At 44.1% G+C, this 22,388-nt stretch overlaps 1 long non-coding RNA gene across 3 annotated transcripts in view; it reads left to right on the top strand.

Moving 5' to 3' along the window:
• LOC105275902 overlaps nucleotides 1-22,388 on the top strand; it is a 162,332-nt gene that overhangs the window by 94,000 nt on the left and 45,944 nt on the right. The gene's annotated exons all lie outside the window — the stretch shown is intronic.

Here is a 22,388-nt window from a genome sequence, read left to right as displayed (position 1 = left end):
TGCCATAAAAGATATGAAATTGGCGATAAAATGTGAAATAATATTTGAGCAGCTGAAGCATGTAGAATGTGATGTGCGGACAACGCAGCTTTTTTTAAATTAAAATTTTAATAGAAATTTTAGTATTTTTCGTATATAAAGCAATAAATCGTTCATATAATGGAAGAAATATAAAGCGTAAGATACGTTACAGGCAGTTCACGAGAATAGATAAAAATCCATGAAACACAAACCAAATTGTAGGTCGGATTGCAAAAATGTATGGATACTCTTTCCGTTGTCCGCATTCCCCAGATTTGGCTTGGACTCCAGTTGCGTATACAATTGGACAATAAATAATTTCACACTATTCGTACTGTATATAATAAATAATACCGTGTGTATACTAGCATGTCGAAATTCACACCTATGGCAGATACGCGTATCAAAAAATATATAAAGTTTGCACCATTAATAATCTGAGAACTGAACGCATTGTATGGCGGATTTATGGATCCTACTGTTATAAATTTTAGCAAAGAAAAAAGATGTGCTTGGCGTAATTCGGTGCAGCACGATGACAGATTTGATTAATTAAATAACATTGCTGATCACCAATTTCAATTTTCGTTAATTGTATGGAGTACTGTCGCCAGGCGGTAAAATTTTTTCTGTGGTATAATATTGAAATATAATTTATTTCACATTTTAATTGGTAAAATCGTGTGTATATATATATATAAAATTATTCAAGAAATCGTATGTGATAAAATTGAAGTGATTCACCATTCTGAAATACTTTTCGGAGAAGTATTCTATATGGAAATGAATTTATTCCATTGAATATTTTTTTATGCTTGGATAAAATTGGACAAACAAACTAATATTAAATAGATTTATTTTATGACGTGTATTAGATCATTGTATTTGATAGACGAGAACGTCTATCGAAGTGGCAAGTTGACGTGCGCGCGCGTCTACGTGTTATTCCCAACATAATATAGATACCTTCACGATGACTAGCGATTATTGCTGCATATTTTTATGCCCCTTTTATCACCCGTTGTCGGGTTATGAGAATGCATCGGTTCAAGCGGAGAATTCGGTTCTCTGGCCGACATACAGGCGCAATCAACGTGAATGGTCGTACCGTAACAAAGATCGCATTCATTGGATTAAAAAAAGCCTTCTTCTGCATGGCAAGTGATATATGGGAATAGATACGCAACGCTATTTTGCTTTAATTATGTATCTTGTTACGCTATCTATGACTATAATGCATTGATCGGAGCGCCGGTATGCAAAAGAACGTTCCCGCTATCTCTTAGTCGCGTAGTAATTACGACCCACGTAATGACTGCAAAACAGACTGTATGCTAATTGTTTCTACCGATTGCATTCGTGAAATACATTAGGCTAGCATCTGAGGAGTTACGGTTTACTGATTTCCAACGTTGATGTTTCATTTAGCGCAATAGTACATTTACACCTACCGTTTTTTTGTTTTATTAAATTTTGAATCTACCAGTAATTAAACTCGTTTCTCTACGTCAATGTATAATTTCCGAAATTTTGCCATATAAATAGTCGCGAATAATCAACTTCAATAAAGCGATCTGATGTATCGAATTTGCATTTCTTGTGCGGTAAATTTTTTTGCATTTTTTGCACAAAGAAAGCGAGTTGTTCTAGCGGAATGAATCAGTCCAGTCGCGTAAACACAGAACTGAATGAATCGTGCATACATCAGCATAAATGCGCATTTCCTAGCGAGTAGTACAAAAACTTGGGTTCCTAATTACGATGTAGACTCCGCTTGGACATTGATCACGGCGAAGCGAATCATTGAATTCAGCGACGATCGTCATCGACGTGCGATTAACGCGTTATCGAATGCTGATTTGCCGCACAGGGGAATACGGTTCTCCGAACGAGCTCGTGCGCGTATCCGTATCGTGAATGGCAGAGAACAACAATGACTACATTCATCGTATCAAACGCGCAGTCAGCACCCGCTCCCCTGTTGCTCGCTGCGAGCATTTGGTAGAGAACGATTCTGACACTCGCGCTCGGAGAGCTGTTGAAAATCGTCAACCGTTCGTCGAGCCCGCCCAGCTCTTTAACGCGCCGACTCATCCATGCCTACGCGCGATACCACTGTCCCTTTTAACTTTTTAAACTCATACTGTGAAATATGTGAGGCGAGTATTTAGGCCGTTACACTTCTCAGAGATAACAACGTTCATAGAAATAATAATCATTATCAATCTGATGTTAGCAACCAATTTCTACAATTATGTCGCAGGAGGAGAATTGATTTGAAAAATAGTTATATCGTATACAGAAATGAATAGAGCTGCGTTAAAGAGTAAAGTTGAGGAAAGAATGATATAATGATTTAATGAATAATCAGTTATCATACATATAAAAACAAAACAAGAGATATGAATTAATTACATTTTGCTGAATTAATCATAGCTCATTATGTTTCATATTTACGATGAATGAAGATAATTAAATATTCATCACTGGATTGAAATGTTTACACATTGAGATAGGAAAGCTATAAATTACGGGACTCAATTTCGTTTAAGATAGACTGTATATGTTAATCACGCATACATGGTACATGCGGAAATAGTATCACCAATTCCTTCGAATAAGCGATCCGTCGTGATTTAAATGCGACGATTAGAAGTCGGTGCGAATCAGCATTAGGAACGGCGTCGCGCATTTAAATTTGAATTTACGGCCCTCACACGGGTGGCGCGCTGTATATTACGGCAGTCATAGCGGGCGAAAAGTATAATATTTTTTCGGCTGGTTCTATCATGCGGCGCGCGTCGTCTCGCGTAACGAGAATACATAAATTACGGTATACGAATACGTATATTAAAAAGCATTTGTCAGGTGGCCATTCCGCCAATTACGGCGCCACGCGAGTCGCCGTTCCGTAAATAATACTCCATCGATTATATTCACGATATGTGCGTGCCGTTGATGTTACCGCAACGATGCTGTTTAATCACGCGACGATCCCTCCTCGAGCCCTCTCCTCTCGTCACGACATTCCGAAATACTGCCATACGGTTTGCTTGGAGGTCTCTTTTACGTGAGAGACCGAGACGCTGTTATTCGTAGAAGGGCGTCCAGTTTCCTTTCCATCGTTTATCCACGAACTGGTTTCATTGTTCGCGACAATATAACGTTCACTAGAGCGTGCAGCCGCTATAAATACGAATGGACTTACGCAGGGCATGCAAGTGCAAGAGATCACGAACGATCGACCGGGCTCTATCAAGCGTGCGATCTGGATCCTAATTGCGGCTTGTGCAATAATTAGCGGTGTCGGTAGTTAGCTAAACTCGCGCGCAAACGCGACGATAAATTGCACAAGGACAAGGAGCGCGAATATAATTCTCTCTCACGTTTTTCCCCGACATTTTCATACAATAATTTAAATTTTGCGTTGAATAAAAGCAAAGCTCTCTCTCTCCGACGACTCGGATTTATTTCAACGCGATTCCAGTTAATGTACGATTTATGGCTCTCGCATTCTAAAAATCCACTGAATCCAGCAACGATCTCTCTTTTATTTACTCTGTGCTAGCTGTATTCAAGAATAGCATTTTATTCAATCGACACACTGCCTATTTCTCCTATCCTATTGTATTATGCATCCGCGGGATAAATGCACATGTGTAACGTGAATAGCTGCGCGTATCATTTAAATAATTAAAAAGTTTTTTTGTAATTGCCTGAATAATAATACGATTGAATTGGAACTTTCGTACAAGTTTACTCTACTTTACTTAAATGTTTGTATAAAAAATATTGCGCTTTTTGCAAAATCGCGATATTTTATCGCCTTCAATTTCTCATCGTCGTTAACTACAAAATCTGCATTAAATAATTTCTACACATATATATTGCGTTCATTTATCATTATTTCAGCGCGTATAACATTATTTACTTAATATTTATATGTTATTATACTAACAATTATTCTATACCGTTACCCTATGAGTGAGCGTGAATATGACTGGCATCTGTGTTCAGATATGTGCTACCTCTTTCTAACGCAATATACAAGGACTCTCAGAATAAATGGGTCACGTTTTAATGACAGCCTGTTCAATCAATTCTGTATCAAACCTAAAAAAAGAATTGATTTTGAATTTTTCCGGATAGTGTATTGTGAATGATGTTAAAATTAGAAATCGCGTTTAAATAATAAAATATTCGTGTGAAATATTCCTATTTATTATGGATATTATGGATGAATAATTTAAACAGATTTTTGGATCCCCATGTGCTTAATTCCACATGCAAATATCCGATCTAACGATAAAAACATCTAACCTGGAACATTAGATAATTGTCAGCGAACAGTATCGATTCATGAAATTCGCGCTGTGAGTGAAATCAACGGCAGATTAACCACGCAATTTATCATTCACATTATTTGTATTCCCGTGTACTTATCCGCACGCACATTTTGCGAACGTGATTTCACGCCACGTTAGCTTATTGATCCCGTGCGTGAGTAGCGCGTGCACTTGAATTCTTGTTCGTATCTTATCCGAGCTGGGAACAATGTGTAACTGTCTTATGTCACTTTAATCATCATGACGCCCCTATCGCCAGACGCTGCCGTCGGCGTGATCGCTGCCAGAGCTCTTAATCGACCAACAAAAAAGTAGCGGGCAGATATGGCGAACGAGGGGGCCCAGGGAACGCCAATAAGAACCATCAAAGGCGCACATGCCGTTTATCGACGCACCGTTATACTTTTCGCCGCGCCGTTAACCTTGAAGGTCAGGACCTTTCGCAGACTTTCAACTTCGATAGAAGGTGATTACGTACGTATCTTATATCGTCTTGTCACGGAATGAGATAACAGCGTTGAGGCGAGAGAGTGGACGGAGTGACATGTTCTGCATTAAATCAGGGGCTTTCATAAATCCCAAGATGATTGTCACGTTTTCGCGATTACAAATATAATTTTATTTCTTAATCGATTCGGTTCTCATTTACTAAACAATTTCGATAGAATTATATATATTTTTAAGAGATATTCATATTTTGATAGAAATATAGTGATCTTAAATTTCTCTAAGCAGAAAATTAAAAATCGTTATATAAAAGAGAAAGAAAATTTCTCTAGAAGAAGAATGATTCTAGGAGGAGAATGATTTAATAAATAGACGACAATTTTATTCAGAATTTAGTATATATTATTTTTCCGACATACAACGAATTCTTGGAGTAATTCTTACGTGATAGACACGAATGGAATATTATTCGAGCGACGAAAGACACGAAGATTTGATGAAATCTGAAACTTGAAGGGAATACGAAACAGATTTTCATACGCTTGCGGTACCGCGTCGGCGACGTCGATTGACTTGATGGAAGTGGAATAACGTCCTCGATTCTAGCGGCGTAAAGTTCGTTTCCGTGTATCGCGGCATCGAAGATTCGCTTCGTGCGGAATCCAAGCCGATCAGAATCAGAGTGAGAAGTACATGCGAACGCGAGGGTGTCCCGTTTGTCTGGTGGCAGACTGTGGGTGGCAAGGGGTGCTGGGAACGGGGTGCTTGGAAGCGCGAGCAAAAAAGAGGATTATTTGCTGCGTGCCGCCCGGTGCAACGCCACTTGCTGCGATATTAAACCCGCTCGTGATTTACAGAAGTGAAATTTGATATTTGCCAGCGAGGAAATAACGGCCAAATAATCAATTTCTCTTAGCGACGAAAGATATGGCGTTTCGCTGCAAATTGTTGACGCGCGTACGCACGCAGACGGTGCCAAGACAGTAACGAGATAACAAACGTAAGACGGCGACAGAAAATTCTCGTAGCGTCTTTGCTCGCTGAAACGAGACGCGTCGTGCTCCAACTCCAACTGCGCTTCCTGACCTGAATGTTCAGCGCGACTTAATCCTTAATTGGTTTGGTTAGTGGGATTTAGCAAACCACGAATAGCAAACAGACGCGTGTAACTTCATTAGCGTGCGCGTACAGGAAGAGCCAGTTGGTGAACGTTACATTGAATAATACGAATATATAATATTTTATGCAAAATATTGTACATATGTTACATAGAACAATTTGGTGATATCTTCGTTTCTGCGATACTTCTCGATAAAATTTGCCAACTTTCCTTAAAAACTTTTGTAGAAATTTACACGCGTTGTTGATTATTAAAAAGATATTAATTAATCTTAAACAATGATAATTTAAAGTCTAGTTTGTTCTCGTGGTCCTCAATATTTAAATATCTAAGATTTAGAAATTAGTAGTAGTTTTAAAATCGTCACCTTTCTTCGAGTTGTAAGACATACGTACATGTACCACTGTAGTAAAATAATTAAATCTTAATCAATCAAGTGATATTCATGTATATTCCCGAAAGATACATTAATTTTGAATTTAACGTGCCGGTGGGACACGAATATTTCCATAAAACGGCAGTTATGGGGCACGGGGTAAATTAAAATTGAACATATCGAATATAATATTAATTAACAACGTTGCGAAGGCGGTGCATGCATGGGAGGGCGTAACTCATAAATATGGTTTCGCTCTATTAATTACGCTTTACACTTTTAATTAAATTTCTACGTCGACACAGCATGCCAAGGAGACGTGGCACAAATTAATAGCGCGGCTTGCACAATCGAAATGTGCGTAAGAGACGTAAAATAATGCGCGCGTCGTGCGACGAGCGGGCGAGCGGAAGAGACGCGCGCCGGAGGTGCATCCGGGAAAATCCGACGTCGTCGAATTTAACGCTCTCGCGGGGTATCGAAGTTTAATTCGCGGGCTCTCAAAATATTAGCGCAACAGGTATCGGTCGAACGGACGCACGAGCGCGGTCGATTATCGTTTCACGGAGCGACGGACGGGCGTTGCGAGAACGGAGCGCTTCGCGTTAACTCTCCCTCTCGATCATTACGCGCTGCTTGCCCGACAACGGCAAGATCGTTCCGTTTCCGAGCTCTCTTAGGCAGCACCGCACGTCCTCTTCCATTACCTCGCCACGGTTATCAGTCTCGCATACTTTATGGAAGCGTTAACACTCGTCCCAAACGAGGTGCCTGTAATTGGAAGCCGTTGTTTCGCCGTGACGGCGTTGCACGCTGTTGTAAATTGCGCCCGACAGTCCGGATGCGAGCCTCGTGAGATAGATTCGTAACGTGCGGGCGACAGCTGTGCTTCCGCCACGATTCGATACTGATTGCTACCCTGTGTTGACTTCACGATGCATGGTACCACAAGGAACGCATCATTTCCTGAGCAATTGACGCTTGATTACCTGATTGTTTTGTTCAACTGTGCATGTATCCAGTACTTGATGCTACAATAGATTAAGGATTAGTTACGGTTAAGGTTTCGAGTCACTTTAAATCCAGAGCCCAATTTGGAGAGAATTAGTGGAGTGTACTTGCTAGTGAGTGCATCATGAGTTGTGCAATATTTTTTGGACGTCTGACGGATTTTGCAGGATTTTGAAAGTTCTGTTCTATGAAATATATTTGATTTTCGCTCTCTCGAAATTTGGGCTTTCGTGACATAATGGTAACAGTCCTACACTTGGTGGTTAATAAAACCGAGCATACAAAGCAACATGTAAGTGCTTGAAAGGTGCCTAAAACTTTCTATGAGGAATTTATGTTTCTCTAAGTATGTTTATTGGTTCCACCAGCATTACACATTGTACTTATATAGAGGAAACGCCTCATCAGGAAAGTCAAGTGGAAACTTAGGTAGGTTTGAGAATGAATTACTGCCACGAGATAAAGAAAGAGAAGCAGGAAGGACGAAAAAGTGGAAAAGGTGACAAAAGGAAGCGAAAGTCGAACCTCGAGAGGCAATGCTCGGAAACGCACCTTCGCGTGAACACTTTTTTACGCCGGGGCAGTAAAGATAAGTCGGAAAGGGACCCTCTAGTGACGCACACTCGAGAAATGCAACGAGAATTGAGATTTATAGCCAGTCGTATAACCATTGTGGTCTCCGGGCATCGTCGTGGCGCTCAAATATGTATGTAACTAGGGTCACGATGGACTTGAAGGTGGGCGCCCTTCCGACTCCGGGCTAAACGTGATATACCACGCCAGCCCTTACGCGGTTATAAATATTTATCGACGATGAAAAGAGTTACGTCGTGGTGAGCACCACGGGCCCGTTTTATTTACTCTGTGGTGCAGCGGGCGTGTCTCGATTTACGGCCGCGCGCCGGCAAATAAGCTGGTCACTCGGTCGTCCGCTTCGATTCCTCGCGAATTCCGACGTAACGAGACCTGGCCTCGGCTCGGCCTTGTCCAAGCCTGGTCGAATCATCGTCGCGAGTCCGCACACGCTTAATTAAACTCCCGTTCTATCGCACGGGATATTTCCCCGCGATCGCACTCGTGATGGCGGCCGTAAAAATTCCGCCTCGCCGGCGGCGCATCTCGGATCGCGGATTTCACGATCGGAGCGAAATCCGTAGGACGTTGCGCGTCGATCTTTACGCGTCCACGAGGACATCGTTACGACGTACCGGCGACAATATACGGAAGAAGTTACGGTCCGCCTTCTTAAAAATCGGGTGTCCCCGTGGAGGCATCTACGCCGCGAGGGCAGAAAAAGAAATAATTTCCCGAGGTTGGTGGGTAGGCAGGCAGCCAAGTCAGGCAGGCCCGGCATCGTAACGCTCGGTAGGCCCTTAAAACAGCGCTTATTGATTTATTTTACGAGGATCGTAAACCCGATCGGTCCTCTCGCCGCTGCACTCGCTCGCTCGCTGGCGAACCTGGTTCGCTCTCGCGTGCTCCGTTCGTCACCGTTCGCGATCGCGCTCGCCGGCGAAGAAATAAAGAACGGAAAAAAACAACAGATATATAGTAGCAGCGGAGAACGCGGGGCGGACTCGGAGCAGGCAGAAGTGGCGGGAGAAAGGAAAAGGAACTCTCGTTCGAAAAGCGCGCCTGTGCCCTCACACGACAAGCACGGGAGATATATCGTCGCGCGTATATTTACGAGGAACCGGAGTTATAAATCACGGGTTCGTCTGCTTACGCGCGGGTCCAGCCCGGGACGGACACGTACACTCATGCACCGGGGGTAAACTGTGTCGGTGGCCCCCGCGCCCGCACTCGCCCTCTCACACACGTACCGTTAGCACTCGACCGACGTCGGCGTAATGGTTTTTCGATAATTGTGTAACTGTTTCACATCGCCTGCCCGGTGAAACACGGCGCCGTAAACGCTTTAGAGCCTTTAACGACCGGGGGGGCCCGCGGCCCGCGCGAACCCTCTTCATCCCCTCGCCCACCCCAGCTGCACCGGCGGCCCCTGAAGCGCGAGGATTTCTCCGTTTCTCGGTCCATTGTATCGTACGCGACGCGTGCACGGAATAAGAGCCTTCTCGGCTCGCAAACGCGCCGCGCGACGTCTTCTTCAAGTCCGCGTGCGAGAGGAATGCACCTTTCGCTTCCGAGATTAGCGCTTCCGGCGCGCTCGCAACCCGGAATTCGGTATCGGTGATGACCGGGTATGCATCCTCGCGAACACGAGTTTCCACAGTTTCGCGTTTACGTAATTAACGTAATCGATTTATTCGCATATAGGCGCACCGCAGGTCTCACACCCGCGATAGGTCGCGTCCCGTTCAATACCCCTAGATATTGTGTAAATGTACTCGCTGAAAGAAAAATCACAATCTCATACTACTGTATGCGTTCTCCGCGATTTATTCGATGAACAATTTGCATTAATCCAACAACGTGAAATGATGATGTATCGTTGCATTGACTGGCGGATGTGAGAAGACGAGTTCTCTCCGCGACTGTTACAGCTGCAACTTGTGTAGTTTTAGAATTTCACTTGGTTATATCTGCTTATTAAGCGACTTGCTAAATAGCACGTCAAGCGCATTTGTCTGAAAGAACCTAATTATGCGAGATACGCGGCGGTATGGTTGAAGGATGCCGCAAACAAATTAGCTCGACTGCACCGGCGATGCTTTCTGGTATCGCGAGTCGAAAGCACGCGGGGGAATATATATTGACGTGAAAGAATCATTTGGCAAGCGGGGAGAGTCTCTTTGAGGATGACCGTGGACCGTCGAGATCAAAAGGCATGTCGGTCGGACGGCGGTCAGAGAGAAGTACATGTTTTATCTCCCTACGTTGTACCATCTTAACTTCTCCGCGTTCTTGAGGAGCCCGCGCGGCACTTTACGACTCCCATGGACTCGAGGCGGTTCAAGGACTTCCTCGGCCGCAGACAGAAGTGCTCCACATGCTGACTCTGGTTTTCCCAAAAAGCCCTCGTCGCAAGATCCCGCGATTTCTCTCACCCTCTCCTGGTCTTTTGAAGTCGTTTTGCTGGCCGGACATCGCGCCGGCCGAGACAAGATGGAAGTTATTGAATCGGCGGATTGCATCAAGTTTCTTTTGCGTTTAACTCTCTCACAGAGAGACTTTCCGCGGGCCTTTCCTCTTCCCTTGTCTCTTTTCGTAAAAATACGCTGTGAGTCTACTAAAAAAATTACAGATTGAAACACAGCGTCTTCTTTCTTCAACTTTATTAATCCAGAAAAAGATATGATTTATTAACATCGTTGTGTACCTTGTGTCTTCCGGTACTAAAGCGTACTTTATTACATTTTTATTAGCGACTAACACGCCAATGCACTAGCGGCTAGTAAAAGATGTATTCTGAGGTGCACACCAACGTGCTTCTTTTCGCATTGTTACAACTAGCTCTTTGTTTTTTAAGAATTTTTTTATTTTTATTTTATATATTAATTTGTCTTTGTTCTTTAACAATTTATTACTGCTCATTAACATTTTAAAAGCTATGTCTTGATATAATATTGCAGTAGGCGATTTTTTCATTATTCTACCTAAATCGATATAAAATGCCGAGAAACATTGTAGATGTAAATTAATATTCGATTTTATCAGAATATAATTTATTTTTATTGGAAATATTTTCTCTAGAGTCTTCTCTTCAAAGCACTTCTGGAATTGCTAGTCTTCTGGCGCGCATTCAGGCAACAGTATTACTGGTTGTTAATAAAAAGACATTTACTAAAGGCGAACGCTAAAAGCTACGCTCAAATGTCGATTCAAAGCTTACGGCAAACTTGATCGATCCCCAAGCATCCCCGCAACAATACGTCCACGCTGCTCGTAGTAATATTGCTGCCTCAACTTTTAGTTCCTGACGTGATCCCGTGCGAATTCCGCACACGGATTTCCATTTCGCCGTTGTAGCGTTCGTGGTGCGTGATGGGAATAAGGAACACTGACATAGTTATCGCCGCAAATGGTGCCGCCGCCTGATTGATCGAGAATCAAACGGCCGATTTGCCACTTTTACCTCTCGCCGTCTCGTTCTTGCCGATACTGTCGCAACTCTTGCCTCGGAAAGAGTGGCTCGTTCCATCATCGACAGCGTGACGGAAAACCTGAAAGAAAGCAAAGTTCGCGAAAATATCTCGCTTAAATATTCGCCGCGCGAGTAAGTCGTTGACGGGTATTTATGTGTTTTCCCGCCACCTAAGAAACAACCGTACGCCCGGGATTTGTTTCCCCTTTGGCAATCTCAAATGTATGCATCTCTCCTTGCATTCGCTCGTGACGGATAAAAAGTAATTACGAAATGCATGAATACATATGTCGCTCTTTCTGAAAAGCAATTTTAAAGATGCTTGACGTTTTGCGCTTGCACGAATCAATTATGTAAATTTCAGTTTCGCTATTATCACGGATGTCCCGCGTGACAGCAATAATAAAACGTCGTGTCAAATAATCTCGAATGGCGTCTCTTTCGCCAGGGATCGATAAGAGGGTGAATGCGCGAATTATCGAGTTGATTGAACCTCGTTACCGCTGAGAAAAAACGGGGTCTTGTGATGAGCCAATTCATTGTCTTTGTCCGTATTGATTTTTATTAAACCGGCGCCACGGGTGATATCCCTGAAAAACATTTTGCGCCAATGAATGCTGTCGTTGTCTGTAATAGAGCGATGCTTGTTCCGGCGACAATCCGCGAAATAATGTCTCGCGTTGCACGATTTCCCGGGCATAGCGTTTCGCACGTGGTACGCTTCATAAATTAGGAATTTCCACGGTGGAAATGTACCGTGTAATCCTGCATGTACACTCGCGAAAGACAATATCGTGCGAGCATCGTACGCGCTTTTACTTACACGCGGTCTTCCTGTATTCCGTCTCATTTAAAATCGTTAGTGTTGGCCCGTAAAACGCGATATCACATACTTGCGAGTCCTATATACCCTCCCTTAATCTCTTTTGCCCTTATCAGAGCCGCATACTTAATGCACTTAGAAACCGGGGGTCTGTATTCATAACTCGCTGTTAGCGCTGATAGTAATGCCGTGCAGGCCACGTAAAAAGCATTAGAAAGTCGAGAACGGTATTAAAAGCGAGTTTGCGATGTAAGAAAATATACCAGACATATTACCTCCACATTATATTTCGCGTCAGCGACACATAATAACAGGACACTGCATAGTGTTTTCTAATACAAAGATAATATAATATTTATCGTGCAATATCAAAATTAATTGTCCCGTTAGCTACAATTTCCGTTGATTTGCGGAAGATCTATGATATCAACCACAATATCAATATGACTGATAATCAATAGTAATATTGTTCTTGTACATTTTAAAAACATTAATAAAATTTTATTTAAAATATCAATGGTGGAAAGGTGCAAAATTATCGATCGAAATATTGTATAATGCACCGCTCTTTTTTTCGAATTCATTTATAATCCATAGCTAAAAGCATGAAATAATAATTGGCAGGCGAGTGTGGCGGGTGATAAAAAGTAACCGCAAGGCAGAATGAGAGGCGTAAGATAATCTGACAAAAACGAGATAATAGGTGACACAATATCGGCAAGGGGACGGCTCTGCTTTCCGATACTTTCCATTATCGCTGATGAGAGTGTCGTCTGCTGTAAGTGGGAACGTGTCCCTAACGCTTCGCGAAAGATCGGAAGCCGGGGCGAACGGCAAAGTTCAAAGTTACCCAAGTTCCCGAATTTAGTAGCCGCGCGAGTGTGCCTGCCGCGATATATTACATACGGAATTATGTGCGATGCAAGTGTGTCAGCATACCCGGTCACCCTATCGATCCACACGAGGGGGCGTATCGGACCTTTGACGGAACGACACGTCCGAGCGGAATTTCTTCCGCGAGGATCCTCTCGGTAAGTTGCGGAACGGCCGCCTAACATCTGGACGCGCACGGTCAACTTAAAACCTGATAGACTCGTATCTCGCGCCGGGCGGATATACCGGAGGAGCCGCCGCGGGTGGTAATGTTGCGAGAGCATGCGGGGGCAAGAAAATCGCGCCCGTTCCCGCCCCCGTCGTTACCACCTTTTGCGCTTAACTGTATCTAAGACCGAGCGGCCCCGATTCCGGGCTCGCGCCAATGCTCAAGCCCTCGGTGGCGGCATGTAACGCGCGCGCGTGCTTTCGTGTTTCAGCGGTGTTCCAGAAAAGAAAGGAAAGAAGGGGGACGAAGGAAGAAAGAGAGGTTGAAACGCGGAAAGAAGATAAAGCCCGCACGCTAATCGATTTGTTGCGCTTAAGCCGCAGCCCTTGGCCGCATAAATACCGTCTCTCGCGAACCCGAGACTTCTCCTCTCACCCTCTTCGTCGTCCCGGCGCAATATCGTCCGCACGCTACGAGCCTTTTCGGCGCGGCGCCGCGTGCGTGTGCGCCTGGGGATGGAAAAAGATTGCGGCCCGTAAACGGAACTTCATATCCGACAATATCTATTTCGGAGTTCGCAAACTTCGTCGCCGCATTCCCGAGACGCGCCCACGCGGCGCGGGGGTTGCTCGAGCTCGCGCGTGACTTAAAACTGATAGTTTCATATCCCGTCGACGTGCGGATGCGATAAGACGAGCTGCGAAAGGGTTGCGCGGCGGCGGCCGCGCCTTTAAACGTCGCGCACGCTCGATATTACTGGTCGTTTCCACGACTGCTGGCGTTACCCGCCGGCGAGATCGCCATAATTTCGCAAAATTGGTCGCCGCGGGACGTTTATAATGCGAGGCGGCACGTAACTCGAGCCACCCCGTGTATCTTCCAGTTACACACCGCGCCGCACGATAAAGCTATAATGATTAAAAGGTGACGACTTGATAGCGCGCCGCTCTCGGCATAATGGTGCTTGCTGCAAGTGTATGTAATTATGGCATCGGCGACTGGCATCCGCGCATACGCGTTTCCTCACTCACGCTGCCGCATTGTTGCCCTTCCGCTTTTATCTGCATCAGCTCGCAATTTTCCCGCGCGGCAACATGGATTTCTAGTTCCTGGCAAATATTCGCAGCTTGTTGTTACGTTTTTCGCGCACGAAGTTATCTGAGTGACTGTATACTTGCGTAAACCTTAGCGTGACGTATTGATAATATTGGTGTCTCGTTTTTAAAATACTAGTGAAGTGAAAACTATTTAAATAGATTTTGATTTCGCAATGTGTGAATCAGTTTGTACATTTACTCGATTATCGCGATTATTATATCGTGAAAATTATTGCGTAAAGTTACGGAACACCTTCTGTAATAAACGTTATCGCGTAATAAACCAGATTGCATCGAAACGAATTCGAAATAGAATTTAATCAGTATAATATTATAATATAACACATTATGATACGCTTGTTTAATATATTCATATATTTGCCATGTGTAATTTGCGTAATGATGTTCCATATTTATTGCTAAATCGAGTCTTGACAAAATTAGAAGTAAATTATGCCATGATGACAAATATGAGGCGAAAATAAATGTGCAATTATCTTCGTTAAAACAATTTTTATTATATTGCTTTTACAAAATATAGTTATTGAATTTTAACAACTAAAAAGTACAATAATATCATGAATAAAAAAATAAGTTTACACAATAATTATTACGGACGCATCTCATGAAACGCATTGAGAATTAAGCTGATTCATAATCTTGCGTGATAACGGCGTAAATAGCGAACGGGATAACGGCGATGATGCCGGTCGTGTGTATTACTAGTGTGTATTACTAGACAGAAACGAAGTTACTTTTAAAACTGGCAAATTGCGTTTTACAAGTTTGCGAGTTCGGACGCGTCTCGAATTTAAGGTAAGCCAGACGATATTCATGGTCTGAGAGTCGAGACAATGGCGCCGGAAATTTAATCTGAAGTTTGTGAGTAGCGCGTTGAACGAAATGCGTCAAATGTAATTTAATTTGCAGAAATGCTTCTGGCACGTAACAACGGATTCGTATCGGCAACGAAGACACTCGCGGCTTTTACATCAATGTCCACGATTCTAATATCAATCCCGCACCGATGAACACGTCACACGGAGTAATAAACGCGTCGTGTATTCGTCATTCTGTAAAAATCTGACATTCGTAACTGAGATGATTGAGAGCGAATCCCGGCAACTGTGCAAATTCAGTCTGTGTAAATGCAAGTTCAGTGAATATTACAAAAGGCAATAATAACTGAACCGATTTTCTCAAAACATCGTGTAACGTTATAGCGCGCGGCTGTATTCTCGTAGCTACAAAATTTGCGCGGTTTCCTGCACTTCCGTGCTATTAAGTATAATCTAACTCGAATATCTAGCATGAAATAAATTTTCCCAAGTGTGATTTGTATTGCCCTAGAGTGCGCTACTCATTTCCATAAGTTTCAAGTGGAGAACTTTGATCTAAGAAAGGATAAATGTTTTGTGTCGTACAGAAATTCTACTATAAACTATTATCTTTGAGTGATGCACATAAAAAGAAACATTTATTACTAAAACAGTTGCACGGAAATATTACGTAGTGTCATATTACCCAATAGCAAACGTTGAAATTTATGCGATATTCTGCGTATTATTAGCTCTAACTGTACAAGCCGACTACAAGAACATCCATAACTTATGTAGCGTTAAATTACATGCTCCCAGTTACAGTTTCGCGTTCAGGTAGCCTGCGTTCAGGTATCATATCGTGAAATCGGCATGGAGAGTTTTTACTTGCTATTGCTGAGGGAAAAACAACCCCGAATTGTCCTAATTCGAGGAATAATAATATTAATGGAACGGTAATACGTCGGCGTATCGAACGAGATTACGAAATCGCGTCCCGGAACTCGCGAAAATCCTCCGTGCCGCGGCATCTCCCATCACGATGAATATTTCAGACCGGCGTCTCCACCTTGCAGTTTCCGTTAGCCGCAGCAAAGAGCCAAAAATAAAAAGAGACGAGCAACATTCTTTCGTCTCTTAGACGCGGGGGCGCACACGCGCGCGCGCGCGCGTGCGCCTAACAAAAAAGCGAGTTTTAGGGCGCGCTGGTTACGTACATTTTTAACGAGTTGCTGGCGCAGCTCTCCCTGGGATGCGATGCCTCTCCGACGCCGGAACTTTCAAGCCGCTCACGTCTCGGAACCGGTTAGATCACACGGCGGAGATCTCGAGAGGTGGCCTCTTTTCGGCTGCTCCACCTGAAGTATGCATCGCCATTATCATCGATGCTGCGGTTCAATTTCGGACGTCCGACGATTGGCGGAGGGGCGAACGCGGCGTGATCTCTTTTTATCTCTCTCTTTCCTCCTGCGTTTCCTCTCCGTTGCTCCCGCTCGCTCCCTCGCCGTAAGTAAGGGGTGGCCCATGTGGTTAGGGTGTGACGAACGGGTGTACGTGTCAGCACTGCAAACCACCCTCATTTAATTTGCTGAGAGCCGCTGTATATCACCCGCCCATCCGTTTCCAGCGCGAAGAGCGCGGAGGCGGAAAACTTCCGTCTCGGGGATCTCCTCTCGCCGCCGGTTGATCGCGACAAAGACCCCCGGCGTGCTGATGATTCGCGACGAACGGTGTTCGGTGCGAAAATCCGGGGTGGCTGCTTTGTTCCGTCCCGTCCTGCACCCCACGTCCCATTCACCCGCTCGATCCTTCTTATTCAAAAAGTAAATTCATGCGAACGAAATTTAACTGTGAGTGACGCTGGTTTGGGATCGACGACCGCCAGCTTGTCGGTGCGTCATAAAATTCCACGAGCGTGCGGTTGCACGTTCTCTCCGCGAGTTATCGCGAGATTTCATGCGGATAACGCCGCCGGATTGAATGTCGCGTTCCCCGTTGCGTTGATTTCGCGCGGCGAGCTGCTATTGTAACGTACGCACGCAAAACCGCTGACCGAAATTCTTCTTTCGCATGATATAATGAGATGCCATTAAGTTTTTTCACGTTAAACTGACGGAACGATTGCGAGACGCTCGTTAAATTCGCGCTCGTGCGTTTAACGCGCTCATGCTTGACTCGCATGCGGAAATCGCGGTGCGGTTTGCAACGAGTGTCATAGTTAAATACGCGGCGCAGAATATGGCATTTGGAAAGATCGATAGCGAGTAGTTCACGGGTATGTTCCACTTCGCTTACCCGATTTCCGGCCAAGCACGGTCACTATCGTCGCCGTGCGTCTAACGAGTAATGCTTGTTCCACGTCGCGCTATCTAAACTATTGGGTCATTAGTCAGCTACGCGAGAAATGTTTCGACCGGCGGGCAAGTTAGTAGTTGCTAGACAATGATAACGCCGTTGGAACAAGTGATAAGACACGATCGTGCATTACCCACGCTCGCTCTCCAAGTCGCTTTAATCGCGCGGTAATGAAAAGGCACCGCCGCCTTTTTTTCTTTCTTGCATTCGACAAGCATGTGGTTATAGTTCAATAAAATATTGTAATTGGGCCACGCCGGAGAGCCGGATCAATACTCGCCTCGACACGTTACTGCCCTTTCGCAGCACTTCGCTGAAAAATTGTTATTTACGAAGGCTTTGGCGCAACGCGAACGGGTTTTATTGTTTCGCGAGAATTCGTTACGGAGTTGTAGACACAAGTGCAATTAAATCGTCAACAACTATTAATTTCGCGCGATTAACAAATGGAATTGTGAAATTACGTACTTTCACTTAGCGTATTATTGAATGCACATAGTCATGAATCGTCGTGAATCGGTCTGATCTTTTTCTTCGCGTTATTAATGTGACACATGGAAAATAATAAAACGGTTTGCGGCCTCATCTTTACGAACCATAATTTGCAACGGAATGCCTTCGAACGAGTATTTTCCTTCCACTTATTTAACCGTAATACTGTTTCTGCAAAATTCGCGTAAAACCCCTTCTCCCAATTTTTATTCCGCAAGCGGGTAAAGTAAACGATATAAGCTTTCGTTTGGAGAATACCGGAGCGAATATTGCAATGCGGCAACGAAAAATTGAATTGCACAGAATATGCTAGAATTCCCACATGGGATTGCATTCTCTATCCAATGCATACATGATTATCTATTAATATACCTTATTATTTCGTAATATATTCTCTAATTGCAAGCAAATAAAGTTAAATCCTCAATTTTACGTCGCATTAAATTATGCGAGTCATTAAGGTACATTTGTACATAGAAATTTCTTTACGAACAAACAGTTGAAATAAAACTTTTCTTATTTCTTTTCTTACTCGGAGTACCAATCTTTCGTACATTTAAGCACATTTCGAAAAATGCTTTTCATCAGGAATAGTTGAAGTTGCAAAATTTGAGACATTCGTGTAGAGACAACTCTTCACATTCTGCTCGCCTGTTCGCGAGCTAAACGGTCATACGTGAGCGATACGCTGACTCGAGGGAAAGTCTTAGCTGGTTTGTTTGCCACTCGAGCGGACATAACGTTTAATAGACCGCTTATTCAATTCTAAAACGCACGCACGGATTGAGTTTGATCAGTTACCGTGAACCGTTGGATAATAAGCTTCTATGAGTATCGTTTTGTATTCGCGACGCCTACATCCAATATCTTTTCCCAAACGTATTTCAAACAGCATTTCTTGATCAACGTGGTCACGCAACGTGCATGTTACGGTAACGCGAAAAAAGCGATATCGCTTTTAATAATAACGTTCGGGGATCTCCGATATCGCGACTGTTACTGTTTTTATTTCCACTTTTTCGTCCCTGCGATATTTTATATTTTCCGTCATGTTTGCGTTCGCGTCCGGCAACAGTCCAGAGTACCGCAAAATGTTGCAGTTTCAAAAGGGCTCGTCGTGCGCTCACGAAATTCGAAAAGGACCGTGTGCAGACTAAACAAAAACTATCAATAACTCTCTCTGCGTGCGCGAAACGCGAGTTGAATCGCGCGGACGCGCGTGTGCACCAGTGCACGTTCGCACGAGACAAATCGATGGACGTCGGCTGTAGTTAGGGCGTGGGTTGATTAAAATCATCAGTACGGGGTAAAGGGCGACGTGGGGTAGTAATGATAAGGGTAGGCGAAGTCAACGTTCCTGCGCTGCGAGAATAGGCCGTCGTGTGTTAACTAGCTCTGAATTATGTGAATATCAAGACCCTTTCGGCTCTTCCCTCACCCACCCTTCATGCATGCTGCGAGTCGCCAAGCGTCCCCGCGGCACCTGAAAGCCTTCTCCGTCTTCTCCCCCTCGACTATGGTTAATGGCGGAAGTCCTTAAACTCCGCCAGTTAAGTTCTAGGGCTAGGTCGGGCGCATACGTGGGTAATAACCTGTGCCGCGCGCACAAGTCTCAGCCCTTAGTGTGTTTGGCAGTCCGGCGGCGATACCGTTTATTAAATTCTTAAGTACACGAGGAGGCAAGTTTCGGAGGGAGGCTTCCATTGAGAGAGGGCTCGTATCAGGTAAGCGTGCAGCCTAGAGGTGGTGCATACACCCCGCCGTGTCTGTCTCCCTCGCTCACGCACGGAGAATTTAATTCGAGCCTCTCTCTGGGAACCGGTATATCGATATAACGATCCGCGCGTCTCTGCCTCTCTCGCTTCGCTTTTATTATTATTCCTCCCCTCCTTCTCGTCCCCTTTTTTCCCTCGACCGAGTAAATGCATCGTGAGCAATAAGCGAAAAGTTAAAAACTTCATAAAATTCAGTGGCGCGCTGGGATCATAAAAGGTAAGCGGAGTTGCCGATCGATATATACACACACACACACACACACACACACACACACACACACACACACATACCTCGGGATTTAATCGACGAAATAATCGACCGCTCGCGAAGCGCGCCTGTGCGCTCGGTGGAGCTCAACGTGCACCCTGATTAAAGTCTTAGACTCCTGGGAGCCAATTTGGTAAGGATTCACGGTTCGATGCTCCCGACGGCAGGATCGACGGAAAATTAGTTGTACGAATGTTCCCTCCTTCGTAATGCAAGTGCGCAAGATTAGCCGTTTATCCTTTCCGACGCGCGCGATTTCAGGTAATCTCCATGTCTGAACGTAACAAGCGCAATTTTGCCTAATTCACGAATGATACACGAATTAGAAACAGAAGAAGTTGCGATTACCATATCAGCATGGATAGCTCATGCCATTCGAAATGCACGTAGTGTCAAATCCTTTATTGCTGCCCCGTGTGAAGCTTACCTGTGTTTCGATGCCCTTATTGAGTTCAGCGCACCATGAAATTGGCTGCTTTCACCTCCCCGAGTATAATGTTTAATCAAAGTACTCGAATTATCGAGAGTTTCTTCTTGGATGCTGTAGTACAAAGTCACAAAGCTTAGTTGTGTATGAAAATAAGTTAATATCGAAAATTATACTTTCACCTATCATGAGACGACAATATACGATCCAAATATCTTTATGAGACCACTTTAAAAAATCTCATTCTTCAATCACATATAATTTTGCATGATGATTCACGTAATTATGATTTAAACCTTAAGATAATACTTACTTTAAAAATATGTTTTGAAAAGAGACATGCTACTTATAAATATTACACAACAAAAAGTAACTCACGTAAATCCCGCTTAGAATATATTTTAATTTATTATTATAATAAATTAAAATCTTATATTTTCCCTTTTTCTTATCCGGCATCGCGTTAATAAATATTTTTATTTATTAATTCTTTTATGACGGATATTATACTACGAATATAATTGTAACAATCGCGACTTCATGGATAATACGCGTAGCGATGCATGCGATTCAGATATTCTCTTCGCATAAAAAATGTTAAAACCGTCGTCGCGACGCGTCAGAGATACGTTGTCGACCCATTATTTCCGACGAGGCGGAAACTTTATTAAAGCTTCGTATTTCGACCGTGGCCGAGACGGAGGAAAAACACGGAATTAACTGCTTTCGCAGCGATGACAAACAGCCTATCGCACAGCGGTGTACGAAAACGAGTCGCTCGAAATGTGCAACCCGGTGCAGCACGGCGTTCCGCGTTATAGGACCGGCCTGTGGAGGCGCTAGAGAAAGGTAGTTTATATATATGTATATGTATATATATACACACATACGTACATATATATATATGTGTATATATATACATATATACACATATATATATACATATATACACGCTGCGCGGCACCGTGCACGTTCTCGGAGTAACAATGAAGCAACAGGTTGCCGCACCCCCACCAAACTTCTATGACAGATTGTGCAACCTTGATGGCCCGTGTAACCCTCCCTTTCGCCCCTTCGCCAACTGGCCACTTTACGGCGACGAACGCGAATGACTGCGTTTTACGAGTCTTTTTTGTAGAAATAAATAGAAAATCGCTCGACTGATCGTAAACCGTTCTTTGGGACACCCTGTGCGGCTTCGAATGGGAAAAAGATCGTTATCCTCACGCGATGTGTCTTATTTCGTCATGATCGATCGGTATTATGTAGAATACGCGTTTCGGCAGCGCCAAGTTGTAAGAAGGATGTGGACAACTCGAGAGCAAGTGGTTTTTGCTGCGTTGTTCCGGGAAAAATTGTCATCTTTCATTGAATTTACTATCCTGAAACTTGTGAGATCAATTTCAATACCGGAAAGCTCAGCAATTCTTTTAGTAGTCAATTTGCCTCTCTATTGGCATACAAACGTGGCTATACATAACTTTCTCCTAATAATACCTCCTTGAAAATGATGAAGGAGCAAGATCAATCCAGGAACTCGCAAACTATTGGAATTGGCGACGATGGCAAGACGGCCATCTCGCAGCGTCTCAGCCGCAGTTTACGACTGCTTAAATTATAGCAGTCCACGACGAGGCCGAGGCCGTGTAGTGTCGCGTTTACGCGGAAACACGAACACAGTGTGCGTGAAATTAATAGTCCTCTTCCTCGAAATTTCGGGGCCGTCCACGCCCGTGGAAGTGTTCGCACGACGCGATTCGCCGCGTCGAGAATCCTCGAACAGAATCCAGAAGATCCGTTCGCGATGTATCCCGGCCTCTCGAAACCGCCGAGGCCGAATTGTGGAAGCGCGTGACACGAAACCGGTCTATCGGGCTCGGATGATCTACACGTTGCCGGACCTCGGGCCATGGCCAAGGTGCACC

Source organism: Ooceraea biroi, chromosome 11 (genome assembly GCF_003672135.1).
Source record: "Ooceraea biroi isolate clonal line C1 chromosome 11, Obir_v5.4, whole genome shotgun sequence".
NCBI lineage: Eukaryota > Metazoa > Arthropoda > Insecta > Hymenoptera > Formicidae > Ooceraea > Ooceraea biroi.
This window is presented reverse-complemented; position numbering and strand designations above follow the sequence as displayed.